Source organism: Macaca thibetana, chromosome 3 (assembly GCF_024542745.1).
Source record: "Macaca thibetana thibetana isolate TM-01 chromosome 3, ASM2454274v1, whole genome shotgun sequence".
Taxonomy (NCBI): Eukaryota; Metazoa; Chordata; class Mammalia; order Primates; family Cercopithecidae; genus Macaca; species Macaca thibetana.
In genome coordinates, this window is record NC_065580.1 from 19,030,657 (window position 1) to 19,043,009 (window position 12,353).

General features: G+C 43.4%; 2 protein-coding genes across 20 annotated transcripts in view; both read right to left on the minus strand.

Moving 5' to 3' along the window:
* Positions 1 to 12,353, minus strand: part of NDUFB2 (NADH:ubiquinone oxidoreductase subunit B2) — a 1,166,996-nt gene that overhangs the window by 759,938 nt on the left and 394,705 nt on the right. The window contains exon 1 of one of the 18 annotated variants that reach the window (XM_050782335.1): positions 11,428 to 11,432. The exons of 15 other annotated variants lie outside the window; for them this stretch is intronic. The gene's annotated coding sequence lies outside the window, so the exon portion shown is untranslated. Of the gene's footprint in view, positions 1 to 1,946; positions 1,952 to 9,149; positions 9,155 to 11,427; positions 11,433 to 12,353 lie in introns of those variants that run through there. 2 more of the 18 variants (XM_050782299.1, XM_050782308.1) reach the window with 2 other exon arrangements.
* The window catches only part of TBXAS1 (thromboxane A synthase 1), a 195,609-nt gene that overhangs the window by 76,198 nt on the left and 107,058 nt on the right, over positions 1 to 12,353 (minus strand). The gene's annotated exons all lie outside the window — the stretch shown is intronic.

A 12,353-nucleotide genomic window follows, 5' to 3' on the forward strand; every position in this document is an offset into this window, starting at 1 on the left:
ATCTATCTATCTATCTATCTATCTATCTATACATATATAGATATGTACTGTTTGAAAGGAAGTCTTTTTAGATATCAAGCTTGAAGCTTTCTTAACATAACAAAAGAGAGGGAACATAAAATGTGATTTACACACAACTCTTCAGAGGCAAGCCCTGTGTATAAAGAGGGGGCCACCCATTCTGAATCCAAACATATTCCTGGACAGTGCGAAAGGGAGCCCAGGCCAGCTGCCCACCATCGGGTCTTCTACGTGCCTTTGATTAGAATCCTTTGTTGCTGCCTGACGTGACTGTAATTTTCTGCTATGCTCTGCCTGCTGTCTGTCGAACTGAATGGATAATGACATTTTTATTTGGGTTAATGTGATATGAGATGGGGCATGTAATATGAAAAATGTTTTAAAAAGCAATGCAGAGAAAATATTATAAGACAGCGGAGCATAATCTGTATGTTGGCCAATAGCCATTATTTCAGGTTTTCTTCTCTGCATTTTACACAGCAGTTACGGAATATTTACTTTTACATGAGTTGCATACAAACAAAAGCTCTCTTTGATGGGCTTGCATAATCTTTATACAATCCACAAACCCTGCAGTTCTTCTCCTAGATTTTTGAACAAGCAGGCAAACGTGGCATGTGCACACACACATGCACAGATGAATACACAATGCTATTATCACTCAGATCTTACTAAAAGACTCATTTGGTTGTTACATTTCATCTTCTTCATGGGATAATGAGTGATTTTTATTTTTTGTTTTATTCCAAATTTTTCACAATGCACATGCATTACCCTTATAATCAGATAAAATATTAATGTTATCAGGTTTTTAAAAAGGGATTTATGAATGTTTCAGTCGCCTCAAAATTCATCCATTGAAGACCCAACTCCCAGTGTAGCTGTATTTGGAGTTAGGGCTTCTAAGGAAGTAATTAAGGTTAAATAAAGTCACAAGGATGGGGCCCTGATCCAATAGGATTGGTGTCCTTATAAAAAGAGACACCAGAGCACTCATGCTTGCTCTCTCTCCCTCTCTCTCTGTCTCTCTCATGCACAAAGAACAGGTCTTGTGAGCACACAGCAAGCTGGCGGCTACCTACAAACCAGAAAGAGAGGCCTCACTGGAAACCAACAATGCTGGCACCCAGCCTCCAAAATTGTGAGAAAATACATGTCTGGACTGGGCACAGTGGGATACACCTGTAATCCCAGCACTTTGAGAGGCCAAGGCAGGTAGATCACTTGATGTCAGGAGTTCAAGACTAGCCTGGCCAACATGGTGAAACCTCATCTCTACTAAAAATACAAAAATTAGCCAGATATGGTGGCACGTGCCAGTAATCCCAGCTACTCGGGAGACTGAGGCAGGAGAATCACTTGAACTTGGGAGGTGGAGGTTGCAGTGAGCCAAGATCGCGCCACTGCACTCCAGCCTGGCGACAGAGTGAGATTCTATCTCAAAAAAAAAAAAAAAAAAAAAAAAAAAAGTCTGTTGTTTAAGCCACCCACTCAATGGTATTTGGTTATGACAGCCCAAGCTGACAAAGATAGGGGTCACAGTGCAGCTACCAAGCTAGGGGAGAAAGTTTCCCATTTCGTTCCTCTCACCTCTCACATTGGTTGTGCCTGTAGATGTGATGCCCAGTGTGAGGCCAAGCAGCTCTCTGGTAACCAGTGGTAACCATTCAGGGGAAATCACCATCCCCATCCTGAGAAGCAAATTCCCCAAGGAAGGAAGGAAGGTTCTGCATAACCTGGAGATTATTATATAATTAAAGTATTCAGTTTTTTAAAATTTTATTTTAAGTTCTAGGATACATGTGTAGGACATGCAGGTTTGTTACATAGGTAAATGTGTGCCATGGTGGTTTGCTGCACCTATCAACCCATTACCTGGGTATTAAGCCCCACATGCATTAGCTATTTATCCTGATGCTCTTCCTCCCCCCAACCCCCAATAGGCCTCAGTGTGTGTTGTCTCTTCCCTATGTCCGTGTGTTCTCATTGTTCAGCTCCCACTTGTAAGTGAGAACATGTGGTGTTCGGTTTTCTGTTCTGTGTTAGTTTGCTGAGGATAATGGCCTCCACCTCCATCCATGTCCCTGCAAAGGACATAATCTAGTCCCTTTATATGGCTGCATAGTATTCCATGCCATATATGTACCACATTTTCTTTATCCAGTCTGTCATTGATGGGCACCAGTTTTTTTTTTTTTTTTTTTTTAATGGATTTTCTATCAACTGTGTCTGTGAAATTTTGAGTCAAGGTGCAGACAGAGGGCAATAGAGTGAATTCTAAAAGGAGGGAGGGCCTGATGAGTGGGTAAAGAGAGTAATGACCAAGAAGGGCTGAGAGTTTCTGCTCAAAGGTCTTCTTCTCCTCTCATTTTGGGTGACCCCCAGAATGTCATCACTGAGTTTCCTTCCTTGAGTGTAAGATTTCGACCTTGTTGGAGAATACTTGCCCCAAGCATAGCAAATACTCAAAGGCACTGCAAATCAGTAGGTTTCCTCCCTCTGACACTTTCTAGCTGTGTGATCTTGGGTACGTTGCCTAACCTCACCGAGTCTAGTTCCTCATCTGCAAAAATGAAAATAATACCTCCCTTGCGGAGTTGTGACAAAGATTAGAAACAAAATATGTAAAACACTTGGCAAAGAAGGCAGGGAGTGGTGCAAACATGGTAGTTGTCCTCTGGAGGGATCCATCCTCCAAGACTGGTTTGGACTACTAGAATCATTCTCTCCTCTTTTCTTGTTCCTCAGGGACAACTCCCCATTGGAGCCATCTGTTCTCACCTCATCATGTTAACATTGCTTCCTTTCTTGCATCTGTTCCTTCATCTTTATCTCCTCAGTCACCTCCTAGTTCAGGTGTTGCTACCTGTCACCTGGAATATGGTTGTCATCTTGCTTCTTGAGAAAAAAGACTATAGCTTAAGCATCTTTGTAGTCTTAGGACTTCAACGGAGCCTGACACCCAGGTGTACTAAAGAAAGTTTTTTGAAAGAGCCTCCTGGCCTCTTTTCTTTTCTTTTGAGACAGAGTCTCACTCTGTCAACCAAGCTGGAGTGCAGTGGCATGATAACATCTCACTGCATCCTTGCCCTCCTGGGTTCAAGCTGTCCTCCTATCTCAGGCCCTCAAGTATTAATAGCTGGGACTACAGACACACACAACCACAGCGGGCTAATTTTTAAAATATTTTGTAGAAACAGGGTCTCCCTGTGTTGCTCAAGTCAGTCTTGAACTCCTGGAATCAAGCGATCCTCCCACTCTGGCCTCTTGAAGTTCTGGGATCACAGGCATGAGCCATCATGCCTGGTCAGATCTTCCAAAAATACTTATTTCAGTGATGCTTTGCTGAAACCTTTGTAGATCCCCACTGACTGAAGGACACAGTACAAGATTCTTATCTTATCTTCTAAAGACCATTAAGAATTGAATCCTGCTAATAACCATGTGACAAGGCTTAGAAGCAGATCTTCCCCCACTCAAGCCTTCAGATGAGACCACAGATCAGCCCAGCAGTTTGACTACTACTCCAAGACACATTGATCCCTCTAGACTCAGCTCTCAGTCCCTCTGGACTCAGCCTCTGCACTCAGCTAAGCCATGCCGGGATTCCTGACCCATAGAAACAATGAGCTAACAAAGGTTTGTTTTACACTAAGTTTTGGGGTAATTTTGTTACACAGCAATAGATAACTAATACACTCTCAATATTATTCTTTTGTGGTAACTATTGTATGTTGTCACGGATTAATGAGGTTTTTGGTATTTGTTATATCAGGAATGAGCACAGTGCACCCCATTCTGTTGATTTTCTAGAAATAACTGTGTGATGACTGATTGATCAAATGTTCCTAGAGAGCCTTGACATAGAAGGTATCCAAGAAACATAAACAGATTGAGGCACTGTCTCTTAGCATGAATACCGTGTGGTTTGCTGAAAACTGGCTCTGAAGGAGAAAGCTGAGACTCATGCTGGTCCTAGGTGTTACTTTGGGCCTGGCATTTGAATCTCTCTGAACGTGGGTCCTCACCCCTAAATGAAAGACTGATCATAATGAGCTATAATGTCCCCTTCCACTGGATTCCCAGGAGGTCACAAAGCATCAGGTGGAGACAGTTACTTGAGGCCATGGAGACAGCAGCCAAATTCCTAGCTCAGCGCAGGAAAGTGTCAGATCATTGGTCCATGTACTTTCAGCAACACATCCCATTCCTAAGAAAGCCTTTTGTCATCTCTTTGACACATCAACTTCAGAACACATAGGGACCTAAAGGGCAGAATCTGGTTATTTTTGTGCTCAAATTGTGCCCAGATCTCCTGACTGCTGGCTTGTTGCTGTCCCACCAAAATCAGGCTCCACATTTCCTTTGCTCCTTAGTTTATTCACTTCTAGGTCAGTCTACGCAGATCTTATGTCATAAACTTGAGAAAGAGAAAACCCACCATCTTTAAGCCTTTGGAGTTCCTGAAAGTTTGGACAATGCTGAGTGCTAGGGAAAACATATTTCCTACACAGAGAGAGGGAAGGGGAGGGTCTCTTTTGCATAACTCTGTTCATCTAAACAGAGATGATCCCCAAACATTGATGGTGTGTAGCGTGGGTGACTTGTTGATCCACACACGAAGAAGGATTCAGAAGAGCCACAGGGGGCACTGCTGGCTTGATGGCATAACATGGCCCCTGGGAGCCTGCCCCTACTTGGGGCCACTGCAAAGAGGAGACTCCTCCAGTCAATTCGCAGTTCCCCTCATCTGCACCAGAAAGATTTGCCCCATGGGTCTGGGAAATGGCTGGCTTGGGGGCTAAACAGCTGAAATGGAACCCTTTTTCCTAACACAGAGTTCTGAGCAGGCCACTCCCTCGCTTTCAAGTATTTAATAGCTCCTCGAGCTCTAGTGAAGTGTGCACCAAACACTCCCTCGGCACAGAACAGTGAACTCTACGTGCCTCAACCTACTTTTTCAGCTTTCTCTCTCACTAATCCCTTACATGTACTCTGTGTTCCAGCCAATTTGTACTCCCCTATTCCCTGAACACACCCTGTACTTTTCTGTCCAGATGCCTTGATTCCTGCAGCTCATTCCACCTGCAATGCACCTTCTCCCTCTGTCAAAACAGCAAAATCTTCAGGGCTCAATTCCAGTGCTACTCGCTGCTCCCTCCCTACCAAAGCGGTTTCTGATGCTCAAAGCAGGACCCCAGCTCTGTCACCACCTTCCATGATTGGTAATAATGCAGTGATTTATGTACCTTGTTTCTCTTCTACATTATAAACTCCTTAACAGGAACTAATAAATATTTGTTGATCTTTATAAATTGAACATTTCATCTGATTTGGCCCTTGGTGGACCTGCGGGCAATATTTTGGGGCTGATGTCAGGGAAGGGTTTTCTGAATAAGTAAAGGTCAGCTGCTGGGGGTGGGGGAAGGTCTTTAAACATATTTCTGGTTTTTTTAAAAAATGAAAAAATTAATGTCTTAAAGTGCTCTAAACTGGTGACCAACAAATGAAAAATTAATTCCCACTAATGAAACTTATCACTTCCTTCTTCCACCACACCATCGCTAAAAGCCACTCAGATATTAAAAACATCCACGGCTCATTTTTATGCAAAATTTCCTGCTGCTAAGTATCAGCTCTAGCCATCTAGGTGAATAATCAAGTGTCATTTCTAATAAGTCAGTGGCTCCTGTCAAGACTTGTGACCAATTAGAAGTCACCCCAATGAGGAGGTGGCTGCTGGCGTTGCCAAGCAACAGCCAAGCTGTGAGGTACATTTAGATGCTCTTTTAGATTTAACCAGCGGCAAGTCAGAGTGACATTATAATTCTGGCAAAGGAAAGCCAAATTATAACCCAGGATGGGGTGCCCATGATGAGGAGTGTGTTTTCTTTTAAATGCAAATGGAAGAGGAACATTTAAACCAGAATTTAAACAGTCCATCATGATACTGATTTTAATTAGCAGATTAGGTGTCAGTGGAATACGACTGTGTCTCAGGATAATGGTCTCTCGCTGCTAGATAAATATCCAGATATTCTGGAAAATGGGCAACTGGTCAGGCAAGGCCAATGTATTTTTGGACTCTGAAGTATTGACGACTGCAGCCACACTTGGTTATGACGACGTTCATTTTTATTGTTCAGGAGGATTAAGAAATAAAAGCAAATATTAAAAATAGACTGCTGGAAATGGATGCCGCCTAGAGAAGGCTGCTTGCTCTAGTGTTACTGGGAAGCGTGTTCTGCTTTAGAAGCCCCTGTATGTGACCGTCTGGAGAGTTTACAGTGAAAATTTAAAGGCCAAACTAAACTGTGACGATGACTGTAATTCTGAAAAGACTTTTGCACTGAAATGCATTTACTCATAAGCTGGCTATATCAACTTAAATTTTTAAAAATTGTACTCATTCTCCAGTAACATGTCGTCTCCAAGTCAGGAAAGGCCTACAGGGAGTAATAACCACATCTGCCTCTGCCTTTAAGATTCATACATTATTGACTGTGCCTTCTTGACAGGGAACATCTGGATGAAAAGTGAAAAATTAGGCAGAGAGCCGGATCAGTGCTGTGCAAGATACCAGCCTCCCAGTTTATCTGACTTTTCTTTAACTGAGTCCCTATGCATAGCAACATGATTGGCTCATTTACTCTTGAGTGACACATCCTTAGGCACTCGTCTATGAAGATTCATTGTCTCCCATATCTGCTCAGTGGGGTACCATCAGCTCTTAGTTATCTGGGTGAATGAAGAAAGCCCATCATTTATAATGGGCTTTGAGAATGGAGAACATACAAGCTGCCATATTGGATTGGATCCATGGTTCATGCAGTTTGAAGCTTAGTCTCTGCTAGAGGCACTCAAAAATTTGGTTCTTCATAGAAGCTACCTGCAAAGGATAATTGCTTAAGAGACTCATTTCTCTCAGTAGCCAACCATGAAGTTATCAACCCACGTTCTCTCCTTTTGAAAACCTATTTGAGCCCAGAACAAACAAAGTTAAGCAGGTTTCTTTACTGCAGGCCTTTCTCAAGCCTTTCATATGCTCAGGTACGTGGTGAATCTTGAAGAATATAGTTTGTAATATTTCACCAAATCATTTGACTGTGGGGCCTTTTTGGTCCTCCATATTTCAAATCCTTTTCCCTGATAGGAATTCATAGCTTGAAATTCATCATCATATAAGTACAGTTTAGATGCCTTTCTGCTAAATGTATTCTTTTATTCTTGCTTACACTGAAGGTTACCTGCCTCTTTTGTGCTGACTTACACAATCTCACAAGAGTCTCAGAAAGTTATTCCTATTGATTTAATATCTTTCAAATCAGAACAGCTTGGAGGAATATACAAATACATAGATTCCACTGTGTTCGCTCTCTTTCAGATGAGTTATAAAATTTCAAAATAAAGCTAGTGCTAACCTGGGTCCTCAGGGGATCACATTATTTATACATTTTCCCTCAGAGAAGTACTAATTTAGCCCCAGTTTTATTTCCTGAAATTAAGCCTATTTATTCCCTGATCCATAATAAGTTTTACACAATCCCAGGGTTACTACTCACTAATAGCCTTTGGTAAGCAATCTAGCAAAAGACTGTGAAAATCTAAATCTACAGTTGTGCTTTTTAAAACATTAATTCTTTGGGGGATGGAGTGAAAACTCTGGCCGGTTAATCAGACAAAATCCTCCCTAACGACACCATCACCACCACCACCACCACCACCAAGTCAGTTGTTTTTCCAGGAATGCTCAGCCATCCTTTTCTATGAATTCCAATAACTTGTTTGTCACTGGCTATGATTCCAGTAGTCTCTTTTTCCTGACTTGGGGATGCATGAATCACATTTTCCCTGGTCCTCTGTTGCTCTGCATTATCCCTGGGATGACATAAGCCAAAAAAACCCAAAAAAACCAAAAATACCAATTTTAATTTAAATACAAAAATGGCTTCATGATATGATGCTCATTTTAAAGCAACTTTCAAGCATTGTTGACTGAGGCAACCGAACAGCCACATAAATAAAGACAACACCATCCAGAACTTTTGAGTATTGACCATACTTAAAGACACAGGTAGAGAGGGACTTAGGCTGCAAGGTTCTAAAGGAGAAAGCCTCAGAATTCCAAGGGGAAACAAACCTTTATTTCAAGAATAAACTGTGATGTTAGATAACAAAAGTCCAAAGGCTACTTACAAATTCAGAAAGGACTAGAGATGCTGGTATTTCAAAGCTATTTCCAGGAAAACTGACTCAGGTACCCATAGTCGAGTATCTGTGGCTCAGACGCTCTGAGCTATTTCCTATCTCTGTGACTCATTTTCCTCTTTGTGTCTGTGACTTTGTGTATGTGTATGCATATATGTATATATATTTGTGACTCTCTAAAGGAAAAGCCAGTTTGCTGTATCCTCTTATTTAATTTTTTCTTGATAAAATTATTTCCCTTTCACTTTTTTTAGCTTAGTTTCATCATGTATCCTTAGGTAGAACAGGTAGAAAGCTTCTCAGTTCTTTGATTCTTCATCCATCCATTCATTAATTGTTCCTGAATGTCTGTTGTGTACCTAGTGTGTGCAGTTAACAATAAGGAAAATAAGAAAAAATAAAAAAGCCTTTGTCCTCCTGAAGCATCCGTCTAGCAGAAGGGGACATACAATAAACAGGTAAACAAAATGGAATGTTAGCTAGTGATAGTTCCGCAGAGAAAAATAAAGCAGTGGGGAGGTGGGGGTTCAGGGGCCAGGTCCTTCGAGCCTGGAGATGCAGTTGGTCTGAGATGGTCAGAGAGGGGACCAACAGGAACACTCACAGCGCCAGGGCCTTCCACGCTGGCTCTCAGCAGAATCTTTTCAGGCAACTCGTGACATGCATATTCTCAGTTACCCTTAGAAATTCTGATTCTATAGATCTTGGGGTGGCTGAAATGATGTATTTTTAACAACGGTCCTAGGTGATTCTCATGCAGCCCTTGGTCCCACAAAGTTTGAGAACCAGTGACTTAGACAGCAAAGGCAGCTGGGAGATTAAAGTTTGAGGAAGCATCCAGAAACCAGGAGGTTTTGGGGAAGAAGACAGGACACTTCTCATTTTGTCCCCTCCACCCATCTTCCACCGCCTAGAAGCAGCCCCCCTGTCATTTCCTGCATCCTGTCCACACCACAGCTTAGAGCCTCAGCTCCCCTGCTCTTCATATGCAAAGGCAAGCTGCTTTTGGAATTAGGAAAACTCTCCTAATAAAGCTTGCTAACATACAGTTCAAAATTGAGCAACTACTTCCTTGTTCTGGACAGCACCTACTGTCTACCTCGGAGGCACCTTCAGGAGCAGTGGGTGCCACTGATTTCTTGGGTGAGAGAAAATTACAGGGAACACGATCTATGGAGCATGAAACAGACATACATTGGTTTCACGTTTCAGAAATATTATCTTTGCTGTGCACTTTTTCGTCCTCGTGTTTCTTTCCATGTGAGCAGCATTTAACACCTCTGGCTGCTCCTTCCTCTTTGAAATGCTTTCCCCTTCCACATTCTGCTGGTTTCCATTTCAGGCTGTTCTTCCTGAGTCTTCTTTATAGGTTTCTCCTCCGCTCCTCCCTTAAATATGGTTCTCCCCAGAACCATATCTAACACATATGCTACACGTCTCTGTGTTTTGAAGACCATCTTTCTTCCCCCTCCCACCTGAGCTCCATCTGCACAGCCAACTTCTTCTTGAAGGGTCTCCTTCGGGGCCTCCCAGTAAACTTCAACTCGCCAGGTCTAAAATCCCCAGAGGTGGGGAAAAAGTTAACTACTCCTGCCTCTGGGATGGAATCCTTTCAAATGGAAACCCAAGAACCTAAATTGAACTATATGGAGTAAAAAAAAAAAGCCTTTCAAGGGAATTTCAAGGTTATTGATAGTGTGTGGTAAATAATGGGCTCGATGAAATCTCTCTCTTACCTCTTGGTTTTCTTTTTTTTTTTTTGAGATAGAGTTTGGAGTCTGACTCTGTTACCAAGGCTGGAGCGCAGTAGTGTGATCTTGGCTCACTGCAACCTCTGCCTCCTGGGTTCAAGCGATTCTCCTGCCTCAGGCTCCTGAGTAGCTGGGGTTATAGGTGTGTGCCACCACACTGGCTACTTTTTGCATTCTTAGTAGAGACAGGGTTTCACCATGTTGGTCAAGCTGGTCTCGAACACCTGACCTCAGGTGATCCACCCGCCTCAGCCTCCCAAAGTGCTGGGATTACAGGCATGAGCCACCTCGCCTGACTTCTCTTGGCATCTTAATGCTGTGGACAGATTGAGTAACTCTATTTTCTGCAATTAATTCAGGCACTATGCATTTGATTTCTGGACTATAGGGAGAAGACTGGACCTCAAGAGCACTGGATTTGCTTGGGAGATGACAATGTATCACTTTCTGGAGTATCCCCTGTAAGGGGTTAAAGGAATCTAGACCGTGATAAAATTCCTTATCAAAGAATCATAGCCCAGGACTGCTAAACTTTATTTTCCTTTCCTTGCTTACTTTTCTTTCTTTCTCTTTTATTCTCTTCTCAGATACTCTTTACCAATTTCTTTTTCACACACAAGGTTCTTTCTACTTCTATAGTGTGGTGAAGCCGTTGCTTTTGAATAAAGACATATACGCTAGTGATGCCAGCCCTAGGCTCACCTACCTCTCCTCTCTTCCCCTGGCCTTCTCTTGGCTAACTCAACCTTTTAATGGTTGGATGTGAAAAAGGGGCACACCCTATGCAGCTTGTCTACATGGTTTAGAGCAGTGGTTTTAGTTTTAAGATGCAGGCCGTTCCTTCCCATTCTCCCGTGAATCCTCAATAGAGAACACAGATCGGAGTGAGCAGGGCTAATGGCTGCAGTGGAAGCAGGAGCCACTTTCCTCGCATGTCCTCGTGGGGAACTTCTGCTGGTCGTGGTTCCCAATACTGGCTTTACATGACAATCACCTGGGGAGCCTGAAAAAAATATCCTCAAACGCAGGCTGCATCCCAAAGCAAACCCACTGAATCAGAATTTCTAGGTGTGGGGCCCAGGCAGCAACAGTTTTCAGAGTCCCCCAAGTAATCCTGGTGGACCCCACTGACCAACGGCTGCATCTGTGTCACTGCATCTCCTGCTGTCTATGCTGTATCAGACCCAGTCTGGGAGGAAGGAACTGAGCATATGTGGGCCACGGGCCAGCCCCGATGGCATCTGCCACCCCCCTACAATTGTCCCATTCTGGGTGAAGTATTAGCATAGCAAGCCCATGTGATCAGATGGGGACTCTATCTTTCAAACAGCTTTACCAGTAAGATAAGAGAAAATTTTATTTCCTTTGCCTACAACCTGTTTCCATACCTCAGTTGGTTCCAAACTTAGGCAGAAAATAGAGAAGTGTTGCTTCGGACCCTCCCCCACCCCCCAGCTTTCCACCAAGGCCCCGTTTGCTATACTTCCCCTTCCTGCACCCTCCAGACAGCCCCTGGCACAGTCCTAGGTGGCCTCCGAGCACCACTGGAAAATCACATGGAGGTAGCAAGCGGTCAGGCAGAGACGCGAAGAGCGCTCTGGAGCTGGATTCTGATTTTGGCTCTGCTGCTTACTAGCTATGAGACTGGGAGCACGCTACTTAATCTCTCTGTGCCTAGTTTCCTCCTCTGTAAACCAGGTTAGTAATAATAAGTATGACAGTATTTATCTCGCAGGAGTGTGGTGAAGAGGCACTGTGTTAGTCTAAATGGGCAACCCTTGGAACCTGACTCTGAGCTGTGAGTGTGAGCTGGCGCTGCGTACAGAGGCAGGCTCTGCCCCCAAACACCAACAGCTACCCATGGAAATGCAAATCAAAACCTCATTGAAAATGGGAGGGATCACTAGTTTCTGAGTGTGTTTAATTGGATATTACGAGGTGTGGAACTCCCTCCTCTTCTGGGGGACTTCAGAAGATTTATAGGAATTCAATCAGGACCATATGGGTGAGCATCTTGAGCTTAAGCTAAAAGGAGCTTTCATTTTTATTGAACTGAAGACAGGCTACTCTGGAACATCCAGACAGGGTGGATGGCAGAAGCCCAGGGCACTCCAGCCAAGCTTTGGAAACTCCCTTGCTCTAGAGATGCCTGTGTACCTGAGACTGGAACTAAAGAAGCCCCTTAGCCCCTTCATATCATAAGGGCTCAAGTTCTCTCTCCCTTGTGGTTGCAGAATTCAGAACAGCGAACACCAAAGCCAGACCAGCTTTGAGCTGCCAGGCTCAGATACAAAACACAGCAGTCAGGATCTGGTGTGTGAGACATCGGTCTGGATCCGTACAAACACCAGGTTTTGGGTGCACAGCTGATAG